Source organism: Acipenser ruthenus, chromosome 32 (assembly GCF_902713425.1).
Source record: "Acipenser ruthenus chromosome 32, fAciRut3.2 maternal haplotype, whole genome shotgun sequence".
NCBI lineage: Eukaryota > Metazoa > Chordata > Actinopteri > Acipenseriformes > Acipenseridae > Acipenser > Acipenser ruthenus.
Window position 1 is genome coordinate 7,346,637 of NC_081220.1, and position 20,174 is coordinate 7,366,810.

Below are 20,174 nucleotides of genomic sequence, written 5' to 3' on the forward strand. Positions count from 1 at the left end.
ACCACAGGGATCAGTATTAGGTCCTCTGCTATTCCTAATCTACACTAAGGATTTAGATTCTGGTATAGTAAGCAAACTTGTTATTTACAACAACACAAAAATAGGAGAAGTGGCAAACACTGTTGCAGCAGCAAAGGTCATTCAAAATGATCTAGACAGCATTCAGAACTGGGCAAACACATGGCAACTGACATTTAATACAGAAAAGTGTAAGGTACTGCACGCAGGCAATAAAAATGTGCATTATAAATATCATAATATGACACCTATTGAAACAGAAGTGCAGCGCTTAGAACACATATACAAATAGAACTAATCCACTCTTCTTTTAAACTGTGAACTTAGTGTTTGATTGAATCCATCTCTGTGTTTGTATAGCCTGGAAACAGGCATCAGTGCCTTGCATAGCTGCACACACTGCCATCATTCACACTGACCACAAGAGGGAGCCAGAGCACCACTGCTGTTTATAATGTAATAACACAGTAATAAGACAATTGACATAGGCATCAGTTACCTCCCCAGTCAGCCCAGTTCTCCCATTGTTAACACAAAGCTCCTCACATCCAGTCATCTAAACACTACAGTGTGGTCTGTGTCTGTATAGAGCAATACTGAAATTGAAGAAGGAATTTATGAAAAATACCAAGGAGTTTATGTTGACTCAGAAATGTCTTCATCTAGACAATGTGGGGAAGCTATAAAAAAGGCCAACAAGATGCTCGGATATATTGTGAGAAGTGTTGAATTTAAATCAAGGGAAGTAATGTTGAAACTTTACAATGCATTAGTAAGACCTCACCTAGAATATTGTGTTCATTTCTGGTCACCACATTACAAAAAGGATATTGCTGCTCTAGAAAGAGTGCAAAGAAGAGTGACCAAAATTATCCCGGGTTTAAAAGGCATGTTGTATGCAGACAGGCTAAAAGAATTGAATCTATTCAGTCGAACAAAGAAGACTACGCGGCGATCTGATTCAAGCATTCAAAATCCTAAAAGATATTGACAATGTCGACCCAAGGGACTTTTTCGGCCTGAAAAAAAGAAACAAGGACCAGGGGTCACACGTGGAGATTAGATAAAGAAGAATTCAGAACAGAAAATAGGAGGCACTTTTTTACACAGAGAAGTGTGAGGGTCTGGAACCAACTCCCCAATAATATTTTTGAAGCTGACACCCTGGGATCCTTCAAGAAGCTGCTTGATGAGATTCTGATCAATAAGCTACTAACAACCAAATAAGCAAGATGGGCCGAATGGCCTCCTCTTGTTTGTAAACTTTTTTATGTTCTAGAAGCGGGAGTATTTAAATGCTGTCCAAGCCCACTGACATTAATCGACCTTGTTATAATACAAGTTAATACAGACAGCACAGTGAGTCTTTAGAGCAAGGTCAATTCTAGCACATCATGATAATACAATACACACATTTGTGGTTTGTTTCCCCAGAGTTGGAGAGTAATTCATTAGTAGAAGTGAAGGATGAGAGATGGTCCAGGTTCAATAACCAGTTTAATGTAGGGAGCACACAGTAAAGTAAAAGCAGGGTTTGTCATAACACCTCCAGCATCTCATCATGCCTCTTGGTTTACCCACAATATGCAAGTAACAATTACCTTGGAAAGAGCAACGTGCTTCTGAACGGCTAAACCGATGACATTATAGAAACAATCAGGCACTTTCTCCTTTACTAAATATAAAATGCAGAAGAAAGAGGAAATACATGAATCCTCCCTTGCACTGAAAAGAGTTCTTGTTGTCAATAAAGAGTGCTTTTGAATGATTTCAGTGGTGGCAGTTTGACAAGAATACATGTCATGTGAAATAAACCAGTCCAAAACGAGACATTGATGCTAATAGTTTTATTGCTTAAAAAGCTTTACAGAAAGAGACAGGCTTTTACCCAGTTTCATGTAACAGCAGATAGTGTTGTTTCGGCAGGACAGCATTTATACTGGTCAACGGTTTGAGCATTTGTTGTCATGAACGCAAATAAAGATATTTTAAAATAATTGAGAGATGAAGAAAATCTCTATATAAACACAATGTTTTTGTCAGTCTGTGAACAAGACCTGTCACGGGTCACTTGTGACATCACAGGGTGGCTGTGAGGAGCTGGGAGAAGAAAGGAGTCTACTGGTCAAACCTGACTCGGTGCAGTGATTATGAGCTGGGGCAAATCAATCAAGCACGCTCTCCAAGTAACGCTTTGTATATGTGCCCATGTGGAGTTGTATTTCTATTCAAACATGTGTGAGCATGTGATCTCACTGAGAATCTGAGACTACATGTTAAATAAGGACACCTTTCCATACTTTCCATATTATATATCCTTGAAGAGATTGACCAAATGCACAACAGAGAGCAGCTGTTTTAAACAAACTGGGAATGGCCTGATAGAAATAAGTATGGGTGCTGTAGCTGTGTGTTTGGAGAGGGACCACAACAGAAAGGTTACAGCCATGCTGGTGTGTTTAAGCTTTGCTTGCAGGTCTGCTGTCAGGTAAACTCCAGCACTGTGATCCCTGGGCGCTGCTGCTTCTCAGTAGTGCTGGCATCGCCTGCAGCGGTAGGTATGCCAATCTGAAACCAATTGAAGACATTATCAGCAACCTGGGCAGAAAAGCTATTGTTATGATCCATACCCTACAGAGCATTGCACAGCTAGGTAATGGGATTGTGTGGTGGTAATGGTCAGCATTGTCTAATAATATAGACAATCAGTGTCACACTGAGCTGCAGAATTGAACTCCCTCCCATGTGTAGACAGCATCCTCCACACTCTTTGTATTGCACTCCTTTGAATTACAAATTTGAGTAAAGCTTTGTGTAATTCAGCATGCAATTTCACAATCCCAAAGGGTATGGAATCAACTGCTAAACTGTGGAGCCACCACAACCTCGCAATATAATCCTATCAATAAAAAACACGGAAACCCTCTATACTAGTTCAAATGCCAAACATGCTTCTGAGGTTTTATTCAGAGCAATCCTAGATCAAAGCTCCTCTGTTTTGTCCCCTGCTTTTATATTTTGTTTCACTGAAATGACAAAAGTTCCACAGGAGATTGAGGTCAGTGGGCCCTTCTTCTCAACTCAAAGCCAACCTTGACATAATGACCTCCCACAGAGAACTACTGTACACACACCATAAAACAGCAGCAATCCCATTCATCAGATCTCCTGGGATTATTTGTGGAGTTGGTTACTCCGGCATGAGATCACACACATGTAATAAGTTTAAATATACATTTCTTGGTTGCAGGAGACAGGTTAGACTTTCCTCTTTCCAATAAGTTACAAATGACCTCAATCGATCAATAGTTTGAGACAATGCAGTTGAAAGATGAATCATAAACTCATCTTGATATTTCCAGTTGAAGGATTATGATGTATGGCATCTGTTATAAAACTTATTCCAACAATTCTGTGTCTCTCTTGGAGTTCCATCCATATTTGACCTGGTCGACCTCATGTTCTAAACTGATATGGAATGACACTTGGTTTTCTATTTCAAATTGTTCTAATATATCCCTCAACCAATGTATACAGAAATAATAAGGCATACTCACGGCGAGCGCAGCGGTACCCATGATGGTAGTAGAAATAGTAGTGATAGTGATGAGCTACACAAAAAAAGAAAAGATAATTAGTAACAGTCTATTTTTAACACAGAGCTTCTTAAACCCACTGCCTTCCACACTGTAGCCCAGAACTCAACCCCCTGAGCTACTCAGGGACAGTGGCCCAGTGGTTAAAGAAAAGGGCTTGATACCAGGAGGTTCACATCCCGGCTCAGCCACTCACTCACTGTGTGTGACCCTGAGCAAGTCAAAACGTAAAACTGGAGTCCTATTGTAAGTGACTGCAGCAGCAGTTGTTGATGCATAGTACACCCCCTAGTCTCGAAGGCACTTTGGAGAAAAGCGACTGCTAAAAGACTAATGAATAAAAAAGTAATACTCAGATCCACAAGCATGCACATTGCCTTCCACTCTGCAGGGCACCACTTTCTCTAAACACTGAGCTATCAAACCCATTAACTCCTAGACTACAGCCCAGCACGAACCACTAAACTGCTCAAACCCACTACCTTCCACACTGCAGCTCTGCACTCTAGTCACTGTGTCACTGAAGCCTCTCAGCAAAGCTACACTGATAAACAATTCATGCCCTGATTGAAAATAATAAATAAAACCCACTGATTGCTGCATAAAATAAAGTAGAATCCATTTACTTACCATAGTAGCATCTGTACCTTACTGTGAAAGATCAAAGTGATATATTGAGTTCAGTCCATTTGAAGTCACTGCAGTGGCTGCTTTATACAAGAATGGGGCCTCAGTAGTGTATTAGAGAGCTATATATTTCAAAGGAGTGTCTCTATTTGTACATTTCTATTACTGGCAAAATCCAAAGACAGGGCTCCTTCTTTATATCCCCTCCCACAGGATACAGAACACCTCACTATGTGAGTATGTATTAAATAAAGATGTCATTTCTTATTAAGAGCAGCTCATTCATACTATTATACAATAATACCCCATTCCATATTCTCAACATCAGCTGTAGGAGGCCCCATTGTTAACATGTATTCATTTCTTGTGACGCGCACAGTACATGTGTATTGTATTGTAGTGTACAGTCACATTTTTATTAAAATATCAGATTCACACTTACCACGAGCACAGATGCTATAATCTGGAAATGAAATAAACATACACCATTAAATACAATTAAAAAATATATATACAATTCATTTCTACATATTAATGTACCATAATAAAATAAAATACTTACAACAGTAAGCTGTTCCAAAGAAAAAGAAAAACAAAAACAGTGGTTATTGGATAGTTCACTTTATATTCATGTTTGAGTTCCATTTACTGGAATGTTTTCTGTTCCTCTGAGAATATCAGTTGATTTTGATAGCTGTTACAGAAATGAAGACACCAAGGGGCACATTTCAAAGTGTTTCCTACAGTCTGTCCAGAACAATGAAACCACTCCATGGTAGAATATGTTGTAATACTGAAGTGTTTCTCAATGTCTTCAATCAATTGACCTTCAGTCTACAATCCATGCAGTTCACCCAAACCAGGAGCCAGCTCCAGAGAGACACACACTTACTTCTGTAGTATCTTTTGGACAGGGCATCCTTCTTCACTACCATGGACTGTGTCAGGACCACTTCAGAATCCACTTCAGGAGACAGAAAGCACGTGAAGATCATTAAACAAACAGTAGGTTGCATCCCTTCTATTTAAACACAGACCATGTTGAGGAACTCTCCAAATTTGGATTAGGATTTCAATGTACATTAAAGAAGATTGCTGAACAGTAAGGAGCTTCAGATTTCATTTTGTTAGAGTGTGTGTTACAATGTTTTCCCCTGAGTTCAGGAGCTGCTCTTCAGTTCTAGTTGCCTGTCTTAGATATATGTACATAATGTAGGCTGGATCAGTCAAAGTGTCTTTATAGAAGAGCCAGTGACTGGATCACGCTTCCTTCTGCTTTCAATTCACTGCTATGCACTAGATGGTGATGGCACTTACTAACAGAAAGATATTTCAGTCTGCATTACATATGAAAAGAATCACACAGACTTATGCACAAAACAACTGTGGTGAACTATGAAAGGCGCTATATAAAATAAACATTGATTGATAAAAAGGTAAGGGAACAGGACAACCTTTTAGTCAAGTTATTATATCTCAGTTGGGCGATCCTTCTTACTGACATTTAAGGTGATCAATTAATACAATACGTCTTATTAAAGGTGCTGCATCAACACATTTAAATGCACATGTTAAATGCAAACAGGTGAAATATTTTCAAAGTGTATATCCCTCAAGCTTTGTGATTTCCTCTTCCGCATCAGTGTAACAGACAGACAGACAGACAGACAGACAGACAGAAACACACTCAACAGAAGAAGCTATAGGCCATCTGTACTCACTGTCAGCTCTTTTCTCCATCATATTGTCTCCTATCAGGTAAAACAGAAATAGGTTTATACAGTTAGACGTACATTAGGAAACAGATCTGGGTACTTTGTGTTAGTGCCAGTAGAGAAACAGCAGCTAAATGTGCTCAGATTCACTGGGGTTTGGTCTTAAGTCTATCATCTGTAATTCACAATGTGTTCCTCTTGAAGGTTTAACGTTGTACCCACACACTACCCAAACGTGCTTTTCAAAGGACTCACCCAACTCCCGCTCTCCTTTGAGTCCATCACTGTCCAGTTCAGCATCACTGTCACCTGAATCCTCTGCCTCTGGAACAGGGAGAAGAGAGCTTCTTGAAGCAATGAAGGATTCCCTCGACTGCAGTGCACAGCTTCATAGGACACTCAACACAGGGAGGCAGAGAGTTCCCCATTACATTGCAATGCAGAGCTGTGAGGTTTAACCAGGAGATTTCTGGATATACAGTAGCCCTTGATGTTATGCATGATTAGCGATGATTAGTCAGGTTGAGTTTCTAAACAAATTGTGTGGTCTGTGCAGGACTGTGCTTTTTTGTCATTGCTTAACTTAAATCCTGCAAATAAGAAACTTTCTTTCTTTCTTTCTTTCTTTCTTTCTTTCTTTCTTTCTGTTTGTTTCTCTTTCTTTCTTTCTTTCTTTCTTTCTTTCTTTTTGTTTCTCTTTCTTTCTTTCTTTCTTTCTCTCTTTCTTTCTCTCTTTCTTTCTCTCTTTCTTTCTTTCTTTCTTTCTTTCTTTCTTTCTTTCCTTACCCAGCGCTCTCTTGTTCTCCAGTGCTCCTTCCTGCTCCTCTGAGTCTTCCAAAGTGTTGCTGAGATCTGTAAACACAGGCTGTGGTTACATTTTTAATGAGAGCAGTCCTGTGTTGTATCCAGTGCTATGAAAGGAATGACAGCATGGAATGGAGAATGCAAACGGACCGATTAGGAAAACTGGGATTTTTTAAAATTTTATTAAGATTTTTGTATCTGTATTGAAAACATGTAATTATGGTCATAAAATTCTGCACTTTTGTTAATAACTGCAACAGTGTAGAATAGTTGAATTAATATTATATAAATAAACCACTTTAAAGTGCCACATATTATATAAGGCAAGGAATTGTAATAAATCAACTTGCAGTAAACAGTTTGCATTTTTAATATCTCTTAAATAAATTATTATATTAAATCTGCTGTATAAAAAGTGGTTTAAATATTAGCACAATAAATGAAAGAGCAGGTCTATATGTTTCAAGGATCTGTATATTTGGTGAAAAAGGTAAATCAAACTGAATGAACATTTTAAAATCTCAGTGTATTTTATTCACACCCTGCAATGGTTTATTGAAGAGATGAGCAGGAGGCAAGATAGATTCGAAGGGAAATTTCAAATGGAAACCTTGATTTGTTTTTTTCCCCCCCAATATATTTAAATATTTACTGTTTATGACTGTTTCATTTCTAATAAGTTCTTATAAATGATAAGAAAAGATGAGTTTATTAGGCTATTCACGTGGATAAGCCACAGCTGCATTTTACAGTACCAGGGAATCCTTCTGGTCTGAAGCAGCCTCTTAATAAGGGGTCCCCATGGTGGGAGGTGGTTGATGCAACACATGGGAGTTTTTAAGTTCTTTAAATGCTGTGTCTTATTCTAGTGGAGTACAGGCTCATCAAATCAATCCCCAAGACAAGTAGACAAACCTCTGTGTTGAGAATATAGGATTGAGTTCTGGAAGAATGGATCTTACCCAGTTCTCTCTTGCTGGCCTGGTAATCATCATCTCCCAGCTCTTCAGAGTCCTCAAGGAGGCTCCTTGCATCTGCACACAGAGGAAATGGAGGGGGTGGAATCATTATTTTAAATGGCAATGTACAAATTAAGAACAAAGAAGGATATTCTTATGGTAAGTTGATTATTCAATGATGCAGCATTGAGGAAAAGCCTGCCTTCTCCACTATGTTATCTCATGGAAGACTGTCTGCTATCTCCCTACCCTTCTGTTATTCTGATGAAAGTCAGTCAATGACATCTCTTCCCCCATTTATTTTAGGTTGAAGGCAATCAATGCAATCCCTCCCTCCCTCCCCATGTTACTCAGGAGAAAGGCAGTCTTACCAGCCCCTGACAGAAGACATGCTGTCAGGACCGAGAGGAGAATGGCTCTTGTAGTCCAGGCTTTCATCTTGACAAGGTGCTGATGCTGCTTTTCCACTCTTCAGCTGCTCTGGTCCCTCCACCCTGCTCTGTTTTATACCCTCTCCCAGGCAAATGCACTCCTTCACCACTAAACCCTCATCAAGGACCCTTTCTTTCTCTACACTGTGATACTGTTTGATGCCCTCCTCTTCCAAATTTCCATACTTCACTTGAAAACTATTTCCTCTATACCCTATGATCCAAATCTATTGACACAGTGTCAGTTATCTCCATTGTTCTCTTAACACAGAGCAGGATCAGTGCTGGGATCAGCAGGTGCAGACAGGGGGCTCCATATACAGTATTAAAGGCAATAGAATGATTAGTTATCAGTCATGCAAAATGAAGCATTCTCTGGAATTTCATATCTACAGTACAGTACTGCAGTACTACGGTGTGGAGTGCATGTTTCTTATTGAAACATTTCACAATTGTATTACCAAGTCTCTTTTTAGAAGGAAAAAAGTAGGACTGAAATACACAGTGGGTGTGAGAGAAAGACCTTGGTGTTGTGATAGACTCATTTCTACCAGCAACAGGGATGCAATCATAAAGGTGAAGACTAATCCCGGGGCTTAAAGGAACGAGCTGTGAAGAGGGTACTGAATTTGTTTAGCTTGAACACAGAACAATTAGGCGGACTTGACTGAAGTCTTTAAAAACTTGAAAGGTGTTGACAAAGTTAACCCAAACTAATACCTCAAGCATAGCACTGACACCAGGGTCAGAGGGCACTGTTGGAAATTAAGTGTGGATAGCCATAGGACAGAGGGTAGGAGACACCTTCTCACAGAGTGTGGTGAGGGGATGGAATGGGTTACCAAGTCATGTTGTTAGGGCTGGGATCCTTTAAGACCCGACTTAACAGGTTTGAGATCAATCAGCTGCTGCACTGATGGGCCGAATGTCCTCCCTGGTTCTGTGTTCTGAATTCTGGATCTCCAGTGTGCTGGCATTGATTGGTAACTCCTCTCCAGAGTCAGTTGTTTTCCTTGTACACTCAACCAACCCTAAATATGCTGAGAGAACAGTTGAGGGAACTAAATCAATTCAGTCTGGAACAAAAAAAAGACTAGAGGAGACTAAAAAGCTTTTAAAAAGTTGGAGTTAACTGTAGTCACTCTTTCAAGCACAGCAGAGAGACCAGGACTAGAGTACACAGTTATAAACTGAGTGGAGACAGACTTAGGACAGAGGTTAGGAGACACATCTTCTCACAGTAAGTTACTTAACCTCCTTGTGCTCCGTCCTTCGGATGAGATGTAAAACCGAGATCCTATTGGAAGTGACTCTGCAGCAGAAATTGTTGGTGTATAGTTCATTCCCTAGTCTGTGTAGTTGCTTTGGATAACAGCGTCTGCTAATTGACACATTTATTACACCCAGAGTCAAAAAGTGCTCGGGTTGACGTGCTCCTCCGACTGGGCAACATCCCTTGCAGTGGAGTTAACAGACAATCAACAGACAAGGGAACTGAATCTATTTAGCCTGGAACAAAGAAGGATTAGAGGAGACACTTCTCACAGAGTTGGGAGTGTTTGAAATGGGTCACTAGAATGGTGCTGCTGCAGAGTCATCAGGATGTCTTTAAAAGCCAACTAGATGAAAGCCAGGATCAGTCAGCTACTAGAAAAGTATTGATGCATTAAATTCCCTGATTTTGTTCATAACATTTCTTATATTATTAAAGCAATGCCCTATTGTAAGTGACTGCATATAATGCACAGTTCACAGCCTACCTCTGTAAAGCACTGTGAGATGGTGGTCCACTATGAAAGGTGCTATATAAAAATAAAGATATTATTATTATATTATTACAAGCTAAAAAGATTATTATTTATTTATTTCTTAGCAGACACCCTTATCCGTCTTACAACATTTGGAATTCAAAGAGAAAGAATAAATATGGTGTTTAACTTGTAATGCAATATATGAACATGTGAGCCTCCACACCTTGCAGTACACTCAAATGCAGGTGCATAAGCATCTATATGAAAACAAAGGAGTAACTGCATCTGCACAGAAAACAGCACAGACTCAAGTATAAGCGCATGCGTCAATTCCTAGTGAGTATACGGTACTAAAACAAAACCTGATCTCATTGCTAAACATTACTACAGTACTAGCTTCAATAGTTCCTTTAAACAAACCTCTCCCAATTCCAATAATATGACATTATTAGTACATAAATAGGTTACTTTTTAAATAACCAACCATTAAGAACACAATGAACAATGTTTGATAGTTTTAATGAGCTCGTTGCTAACAGTTACTAGACTAAACAAGCAGCACTTCAAATGAAGCGTGACCACTGCTCCCACTGAACACCTGATTGTGCATTTCAAAGGAACTTTGATGGATATCACATCACTGATGTATGTGCTGAAATATGGAAATATAAAAAGCAAATGTGTCACCAGTAGTTCAATTGCTTTTTGAGTAATGGCTTCTTTCTTGCCACCCATCCATACAGGCCAGCTTTGTGTAGGGACTGGCTTATTGTTGATGTGTGAATGCTGACTCCCACCTTAGACACAGAACTTTGCAGATCTCTCAAGGTCATTGGTGGCTTTAGTGACATCCCGAACCAGATTCCTGCTTGTCCAGCTGCTCAGTTTGGGAGGGCGACCTGATCTGGGTAGTGTCTGGGTGGTATGATGCATCTTCCACTTCTTAATGATGGCCTTCACTGTGCTGAGAGGGATAATCAGAGCCTTTGAAATGTTCTTGAACCCTTCTCTGTGCCTCTCTACCACTTTATCCCTGACTTGTTTCGAAAGCTCCTTGGTCTTCATGGTTGCTTTGTTGGTTCACTATGTGAGTTGCAGCTTGAAAGTCTTTATATGCCTGAATGTAATTATCTACAAGTTAAACCACTTTGAGTACATACAGGCTAAAACTATTTCACTAATTTTGTGACCTTTAACTTAATCAATGTGGAGTAGTTTGTGTAGATTCTACATGTAAAGTCTAATTTGAAAGCGTCATGCAGTACGCTCAGCTGCCAACAAAATGTGAAAACTTTGCAGGGGGGTGAATACTTCTGCAAACCACTGGAATTGCTTAATAAAAATGTCTTGTGCAAAATGCTTTTTCGGGTTCCCATTCGCTCAGTTTATTTTACTTGAGAAAACCCGGCTTTCATCAGACGTCATGCAAATGAAGGGGAAAGGTGGGGATTGCTATATAAATTAGTCATGTGTAAAGATCTTGTGTTGTTTTCAGAGATGGCTCATGAAAATGTTGTTTCCATGCACAGAGAACTGGTACACGAGAGAATCTAAGCTGATGTAATAAAGCTGTGATTTCTAAATTCCTTGTGCCTGTTTGTTTAATAGAGTCCCCCAGAGAGAGATGGGAGTATTCAACACATCAGGAGCAGAAATCACCTTGTTAAGAAGCAATGGTATGCAGCCCATTAAAGTGCTAAAAGGTCTCTGGCGCACCCTGCTGGAAACAGTATTGATTTTCCACTTCAAGCTGCCCGCATGATAACTGTGGTATACTGTGCTGCGTCTTGAGGTACCACAGATTCACCATGGTATCAGGGAAGATTCCACACAACACACTGAAAGAGGCTGAGCAATGCAGGAGGAAAAAAAGAGAAACTTGCACTCATAATAACAATCTATTTAATATAATACTAATGTGATGTAACACAATCAGAATGCTCAACAACATGATGAACACAGATTTTGGTGAGTTTTTGATCTGAACAGATTGTGATTAGGGGTGACCCTATTTATCAAGCAAGTTTATTCTTTTGTTTTCAGTTAATATTTCTGTATTTAGTCGAATGCACTCCTGTTGTTTAGGTGTCCCCAAGTGTCTGCATTTCTGAGAATGTTCTCAAGTCCTGTAAGAGCCTGCAACTGACTTAACTTCTTCACACTAAGTGCAGGGATAGGATTACACATATGTGTGAATGATATGGTGTCTTGTGTGGTTTCCGAACGGACTGAATCTCTTCCCACAAACAGCACAGTGATAACGTTTCTCTCCTGTGTGAACGCGCTGGTGTCTTTTAAGCAGTGATATATGATTGAAACTCTTCCCACAATCAGCCCAGGAACACGGAGTCCCTCCTGAGGGATTTCCCTTGTGAGTTTCAGAAACATCTAATTGACAGGAACTCTTCCCACCTTTAATAGAATGAGGTAAGGTCTTCAAGTTGCCCTGGGATTCAGAATTGTTAAAACACACAGAATGTGCCGTCTCTGTACTCTCCACAGTAAGTGGGTGTCTGTCTTGTAAAGAAGGAATTGTAACTGAGTGAGTTCTCAATGTCTTCACATTTTCTTCTTGGGGTGTTGTTTCTCTGTGTTTCTTGCACTGTGGTTTGCCTCTAGAAGCGTTTTTGCACTGGGGTGATAGAGTGGAGTCGTGTTCTCCTTCATCTACTTTAGAAGCTAAAGAAAGAAAGAGAGACAAAGGTTATTGTACAGCATTCTTCCACATGCACTGTTCTGAAAACAAGCGAATGAGCAGTACAGTGATTGGTTGCTTGAGCTGAGGTGGATTCATTCACCAGTTAAGTGTCCCGCAAGTTTCAGTCACAGCAAAAATGATGTCAACATGTCAGCCAAGTGGAAAATGAAAAACAACATGCTTTTTTTTAATGTTTAAAATGGATTACTTTAAATCAAGCCAACAGAGCATCATGAAAAATCCTATTTAGTACCTGCATTTTGATAGTACTGCAATGTATCTAATATTTAATTTGTTTTTTGATAATTAATAATTAATATAGAAATTATCTGTTGAGCTGGTCTGCTGTACAGAACACCTCCACACACATACTTACTGTACTGTGACAATAATAACACAGCAATGCTTACTGTGAGACACACAAAAGTGAAATGTGGCATTGCGAGCAAACATTACAATCCTCTGGATAGTTGCAGTGAGATGAGCGTTTAAAAATGATATTGTATTTGCATAAAGTGTAAGAAATAAAATAAGACTCATGTTGTTGATCCTGCTGCATACATTCTCCACAGAAATTCTCTACTGAAATGTTTCTTCTGGTGATGCTGAGGAACCCAACTGGATTTGGCATCACCCAGTGATGGGACATGTGATCCCTGCAGCTCTGTAAAGCTGTGGGAGCAGAACTGCAAACAGCCTACCAGGAATGAGGAAAGGCAAATATCTAACACAGGGGTGTCCATCCAGGCACAGGAGTAGCACTTTATATAACTGAACCTGTTCAATGTGGAGTGGAATGGCCTCCAGGAGCGTGATTGGACACCGCTGATCTCACAGCATTCTAAAGAGGCGTGGCAGTGGCTGCACATCTAGCAGGTGCCTCAGAAGCAAGCACAGTGATGTCCTTGTTGACATAGTGGTTGGGCAGCTCCCCTTGGTTAAAATATGAATCTCAAGCACCCTGCTGGTGTTCAGTACCAGGTTCTCCAGGATGAACAGGCAGCTCAATGCTGCTTGTTTTGTAGGATTACCTCTAAATCCCAGTTCACATTCAGATGGAGAGTCATCACACAGGTTGGATCCCAGCTTGTTGTTCTCCTCAAGTGTACAGACATGATTTTCATGAGGAAGTTCCTCTGCGATGGGGACACATTCCTGCTCTATGAATTCCTCTTTAATAGGAACACATTCCTGTTGAGGGACCTCTTCATCTTTAACACATGCCAGCTCTGTAACCTGCATTAAACTTGCACAGCACTCCTGCTTCTATCTTTGGCCCTTCCTGTGCTTCAGATTCAGGGATAGCGTGGCTCTCTTTGGGATCTGTGGGAAACAAAACTGTATACAATTAGATCTCTTACTTACCAGCTAGGTTTGTTAGTTGCTTTGATCAGGGATTTAAAGCTACTGTTCCTCAGTTATTTCGTATAGGGTTGAGCCGGTATAATAGTTTGGTGGTTTAGGTACATGATGGCATTGATACCATTCCTGTTATTCTACATTGCAATTATCGGTTAACGCTGTGTTTGTGTTCCTATGAACAAAGTGAAGGAAAAGGCATTTTCATATGAACATCTTTTTATTCTACGTCCTGTACAAAACAAGTCTCAGTGCTGCTAGGCTTTCTCACCTCCTGTAGCCTCACACTGGAGCATTGCATCCACTTCTACCTCCCTGTCAATCACCATCATGACCACCATTCTGCCTTTGCATTGTTCTAATGCAAACATCCATTTCTCTACTGCAAACATGCTTAGAAACCAAGCCAGGAGACTTGCAGTCTTAGCAAAGTGTCTGAGGAATGCCTTTTTGTTACCTGATACTGTATTGTGAGAACGGTTTTGAAGGAAACGGTCAACGCAGAATACAAGTTTCAATGTGTCAAATACAATGAGCAGACAAGGGACTGCAGCAGGATAGCCTGCTTATTCTCAAAGCAGTTTCATTTAAACACGTGATTTACACAACTCAAACTTTTTAAAGTGCAGCAATATGTTTTTTGTACAAACTCCACCTGTGTAATAATCATTAGCAACAACACTGGAAGCTTACTTGTGCAACGTCACGTGAACTGTAGATATAAATCCAATAACATCCCTTGTAGTATTAAAATACATTTGTAATGGTGTGGCTCTCCCTATTGTATGTATCCCGTGCAAACTCATCTCTGCTCTTAAATAATAACCTGTATTAGTAAATGTTTATAAGCAATATGAGCGACCGTTTCCTAATTCCGTTTACCATCAGCTGAACAAAGTACTTTATTTAGAGACTCAATCTAGAGACTCAATAAAATGATACAATTCAGTTGACACCTTACTGTGTTGTATTTACTTCCTCCAACTTCAACCCTTAATTGAACTTGTGGAACCACTCGGGTCCAAAATCTTACAGCGGATTGGTGCAGGCAGGGTGCTGCTGCCGCCTCTTTATTCACACAGTGAGGTCTGGAAAGATCGTGTAAATGTGTGTGTGTGGAACAAGAAGGAAACAGGACGAAAGCAAAAGAACGAGCAGCGAATGAGCCGCGACTGTACCAAAGACAAACTCAACAGCACTGGAGCGGAATACAATGAAACCATTTATCTAAAAATAGATTCGCAGTCAAACAGTTCAATCAAACACTGAAACCCGATGTGCTGCTGCCTGTATGTTGATATTAGATCACAAAGGTAGTTTAAGGTGTTTGATTGACCAAGCAATACCACACAATAAAATCAATCTTACCTTGAAATATTAAAGGTTGTTTAGTGTCTGCATCTGCAGCGTTTATACACCCTCGCACTGCTTTCAGCTCGCTCTCTGATATTTCCAATCTCAGCTTCAGACTTTCATTCTCTTTCTCCTTTTTGTTCCATTTCCACTCTGAATTCAGTGAATTTGCTGCCGACAGCTTTAGTAATCGCGCACAAGACGGTGTGTAGAGCCGCTTTCACTGCGTGCTCGATGGTAGAGGCGAGCTCGTCTTGAGAGCGACACGGACACGCTGACGCGTCCATCTTCACTGGTTTGAGTTTCACACTGGTCTAGCGGAATCCTCTTTTCAATCAGAAACACCGCCTGCGGTTTTTATTTATTAATATTTATTTTGTACTGTAGCCTTCCCATTCAAATATATTCATCACTTCTTCTGTTGTGATAAAGAAAGAACACAAACAACATGCTTTGCAAGGAGTAACTTTACTTTGGTCTTTCAGAATCGCGCAGAGCTCTGCTGGAGCTTCAACGCGTTTGTTTCTCAGTAAATCATCTCATTGAAAAGCTCGACTTGTCTGTAGCTGCGACTGACGCGCTCCGCTCTGTGTGTGACATTCAACACAGAAAAGGGATGCTTTCCTTTTCACGGAACTCTGTGCAGGTGATAAACAAACACAAAAATCACAAAATATTAAAAACATTTCATCCCAGCATAAATACTTTAAACAGCAGGAGACAGCGTGTTGTAAAATCATCACTGACTGCAACCACCTCTCCACACATGAACAAAACAAACCTCTCTATTTCCTGTACTGAAATGAAAGCGTCACCAGCAGAAGGCGGGTCTGGTTGGAACAATCGCGTATTATTGGCTGTAGAAACACCCTATCCCCAGCATGTGAGTCTGATTGGCTGTAGAAACACTCTATCCCCAGCATGTGAGTCTGATTGGCTGTAGAAACATTCTATCCCAGCATGTGAGCCTGATTGGCTGTAGAAACACTCTATCCCCAGCATGTGAGCCTGATTGGCTGGCCTCCCTGTCGGAGGCGGTTATGAAACTGGATGCCAGAGTTCGCCATGTTGGCTCTTTCAGCGCTGTGTTCAATGCGATGCATTCAGGCGCGTTAAGTAAGTGAGCCGCTCAGAAAGCACACGGAGCTGAATTTAAATGACTTAACGCTCTGCTACAGGAGAGCGCTGAGCGACTTTTAAAAATGGAGAATAATAATGATTTGCTTGTTTGTGTTTGTGAGGTGATGGTTGATGAAATGGCCCCGTGTGAAGTTACTGTCCCCTGCTGGACCTCGCTGAGTTCGGCGCTCTGTTTGGACTGAACCTCATATCTGGCTGTGTTTAATACCGACAATACCGACGTTAATAATGAACATTATGAATAATATTAATACTACAAGCCTAATAATAATACATTAATAACTATAAAACAGCTCTACATTTAAAAATAAAAATGAAATTAAATGATACAAATTTGAAAACAACCATTTTTACATTATTGTCTACATGCATCATCTCAAATAATTACAATGTCATTTATCAGACCCTTCGGCGTTGTCTTTTGAAGAATTAAACCTGCCAGATCGAACGCAGGCTAACATTCAATCAATCAATCAATTAATCATATATATTTTCTATAGCGCCCCATATGCGCTTCACAAAATCTGTTTGAAAACAAGAAAATATGTAATTGTAAGCCTGGTCGAACAAAATAAGTCTTCAGTGTAATTTTAAACAAAGAGCGCTTTCCACGATTTAAGATGCTTTAGAGAGACAGCATATTGGAATTGGCAGCCGAAACTGGGGGATAAAACTGCCTGTGATCAAAGTGGGCAGAAAAGTTGCATACTTTGCATAACGTATTTGGGAGAAAAGAAAACGGATCATCTCTGATTTGTAACGTTTCCATGGTTCGGCCCGGCCACTGCCGTGTGACAGGTTAAAACGATGAGTTCAGTTTTTTTTTTTTTTCTGCTGCTTGGTAATTCAGTCATGAGGCAGCTGTAGCAGAGTGGCGCAGCGGAAGCGTGCTGGGCCCATAACCCAGAGGTCGATGGATCGAAACCATCCTCTGCTAGCGTGTTTTTCTTCTGTTAGCAAAGTAGATTTTCTAAAATATTATCTGAAGGCAATTAATTAATATTACATTTCGCAATCAAGGATGATATGATGCGCAAGGATACTTGTCTTTCATTAGAGCTGAAATAAATTATTGCGCTTTGAGATTATATGTTACTAGCGAATTGTTTAAAAATGTACTTAACTAGAGTACAACTGTTCTAAAAAAGAATGTTATCTCAAAAATAGTGGCTTGTCAAGCCGCAATAACTCAGTTGGGAGAGCGTTGCTAAAAAAAATATATAAAAAAATCTCCCTTTGTGCTTCTCGGAAGGCATACGATGGACGGCGCACTGCAGTTTTTCAGTCTGGGGAATATTACAAATTAGGAGACTGTGCTTTAAAATACACATGTAGGGCGGGCGTCTCTGTTACAAAGAATTGTCGCACTTTGTATTGATCTCCATAATGCATGGGACTAAATACGCAGACACATTAAAACTATTTGGAAAATGCGGGCATCGATCCCGCTACTTCTCGCATGCTAAGCGAGCGCTCTACCATTTGAGCTAATTCCCCTTAAATTGTGTGAGCGATTCTCATAGGCTACATCGCAGCTTGATATGAGCAATTCAGATTGTCTTTTTGGCAATGTAGTCTTCCAATTGCAAATTCAAAAAAAAAAAATTAAATAGCAAATATTTCGACAACAGGTATGTTTTCAATTTCTTCAAAAAGAAGTCTCAGCTCGTTTATTCAGTCTCTTTAAAATCCACCTCTGTGTCCCGATGCAGCAGCGCTGTGTGCTGTGGCTCGAGCTTGTTTGACGAGGCAGACAATGCAAAAATGCCAAAACTTGCTTTTGTATCACATGACAAACTTAAGGTATGCTTTAACGGCTTGGCTGTCTCAAGTTAGTTTGTATTGTTAATGGAACACCTCGTTGTTGCCCAGTCAGTGTATCATATGAAGTAGAGCTTGCCAGTTGGTGCCGACGGTCTGCCAATAAAAGTTAAGACTATATTTGCAAGGATCATTTCTAGAGTGAAACATGTTTTGAAGGGATTGGTCTCGGTATCCACCAGGAGGAGTGGCAGTGTTTTCTTCTCAGCACCGAGCTGACAATGAGTGTTGTTATCGGGAACCTACTCGCTGCAAGGAATGACCACTTCAATCTTCAGTCGGGGGTTGTTGAAGGAAGGGGACACATTTTGAGTGCGTCTCTCATACTGGTAGAAACGCAGAAAAAAAGAAACCATCAAGCCTACAATTGTTCAGTTGTTTAAATCAATAAGCAAATTTCAAATTGATCAATGCTAATGTTAAAACAATTTAAGAACACTTAATAGGCCTTCACTGATATAAAAAATATAGTAATGTGATTAGCACTACGGAGGACTAAATGAGCTTAAATAAAAACTTTAATTTGAAAATAACCTGTGCTTATCCCCACTTACAAGGAAGAGTGGCATCCGTTTCTTTATTAATGAACCAAAGATAAAGACGTTACAAATGAGAGAAGAGTGCCATCTAGTGGAGAAAGAAAAGGCACAATGGCAATAGACACGTTCTGCAGTATAGCCTATGGGAGTTCTGTTACAGGCGAATCTCTCCATCTCCATATTGATCCAGGTCCATTTCGTTGTTCGAGGTGATCTTGGTGCAAACAGAACGAAGATCACGTGTCGTGTCATTGAGATCTCTCTATCTCACTTAAACAGACGGCTGCGTTTCTCAAGATGCTCCAGCAAGCGCTGCTGCTTGCAAATGGAGAGCATGTAAACAAACTGGACAACTAACATTATCAAGCAGTTATTTTCTTATTTTTTTTAAATCAAGGTTTATAAATACACAGATAGTTGGGCGGTGTATTTCACTGGGTTAATAAAAAACAAACATGATATATGAATGTAAACACTGAAATTCAAACTGGCCTCGGTTCTACCCTCGATTTAAAACAATGCACAACCAAACCTTTGAATTGCAAAGTACAACAGAATGCATGCCAGTGGAGGCAGCGATATACATGAAATAAATGAGATACCAACAAAAGCAGATTGTTCAATAATTAAGAACGCTTATTATAACTCAAATGTAATGTTTCTTGTAATATTCGCAGTTTTGTCGAAACAATCCATATTCAATTTTTCCCGCCGAAGTTAAACAGATTCGAATCGATTTTTACAAGAAAATCGAAATTCATAAAACCCGATAAACATTTAAGTTTATGAAACTAAAACTAAATGCATTCCCAAATAAATACGTAAGTCTCCTTACCTTAAACATTTCCATTTTAAAATGTGCAGAGAACTGAAATGAGAATTGTACTCTTTTTGCGGTATTTGGGTGGCTCTCAGAAGAGCCTTTGTGTTGTAAAGACGGAGCAGGGACGGTCTCGGTTTACTTGGAGCTGGTGTACTCGGTGACGGCCTTGGTGCCCTCAGACACGGCGTGCTTGGCCAGCTCTCCGGGCAGCAGGAGGCGCACGGCTGTCTGGATCTCCCGGGAAGTGATGGTGGAGCGCTTGTTGTAGTGAGCCAGGCGGCACGATTCGCCGGCGATGCGCTCGAAAATGTCGTTGACGAACGAGTTCATGATGCCCATCGCCTTGGAAGAGATGCCGGTGTCGGGGTGGACCTGCTTCAGCACTTTGTACACGTAGATCGCGTAGCTCTCCTTCCTGGTCTTTCTGCGCTTCTTCCCTCCCTTAGGCTGGGTCTTGGCAACAGCCTTCTTGGAGCCTTTCTTCGGCGCGGGTGCAGCTTTCGGTTCTGGCATTTTCCTTCTCTGATGCTTTTTGAAAGA

The 20,174-nt window shown here is 40.3% G+C and overlaps 1 long non-coding RNA gene and 1 other non-coding gene across 2 annotated transcripts; one reads left to right on the forward strand and one right to left on the reverse strand.

The window, feature by feature from the left end:
* Positions 1-11,786: 11,786 nt before the first annotated feature.
* Positions 11,787-16,092, reverse strand: LOC131703030 (uncharacterized). Its single transcript, XR_009309648.1, has 2 exons — positions 15,327-16,092; positions 11,787-13,922 (listed from the first exon to the last, which is right to left on the reverse strand). It is a non-coding gene; the product is annotated as an uncharacterized LOC131703030 (long non-coding RNA).
* Positions 16,093-18,383: 2,291 nt separating this feature from the next.
* LOC131703560 (small nucleolar RNA U3) lies at positions 18,384-18,589 on the forward strand. The gene has a single exon (XR_009310001.1). It is a non-coding gene; the product is annotated as a small nucleolar RNA U3 (small nucleolar RNA).
* The last annotated feature ends 1,585 nt before the right edge of the window (positions 18,590-20,174 follow it).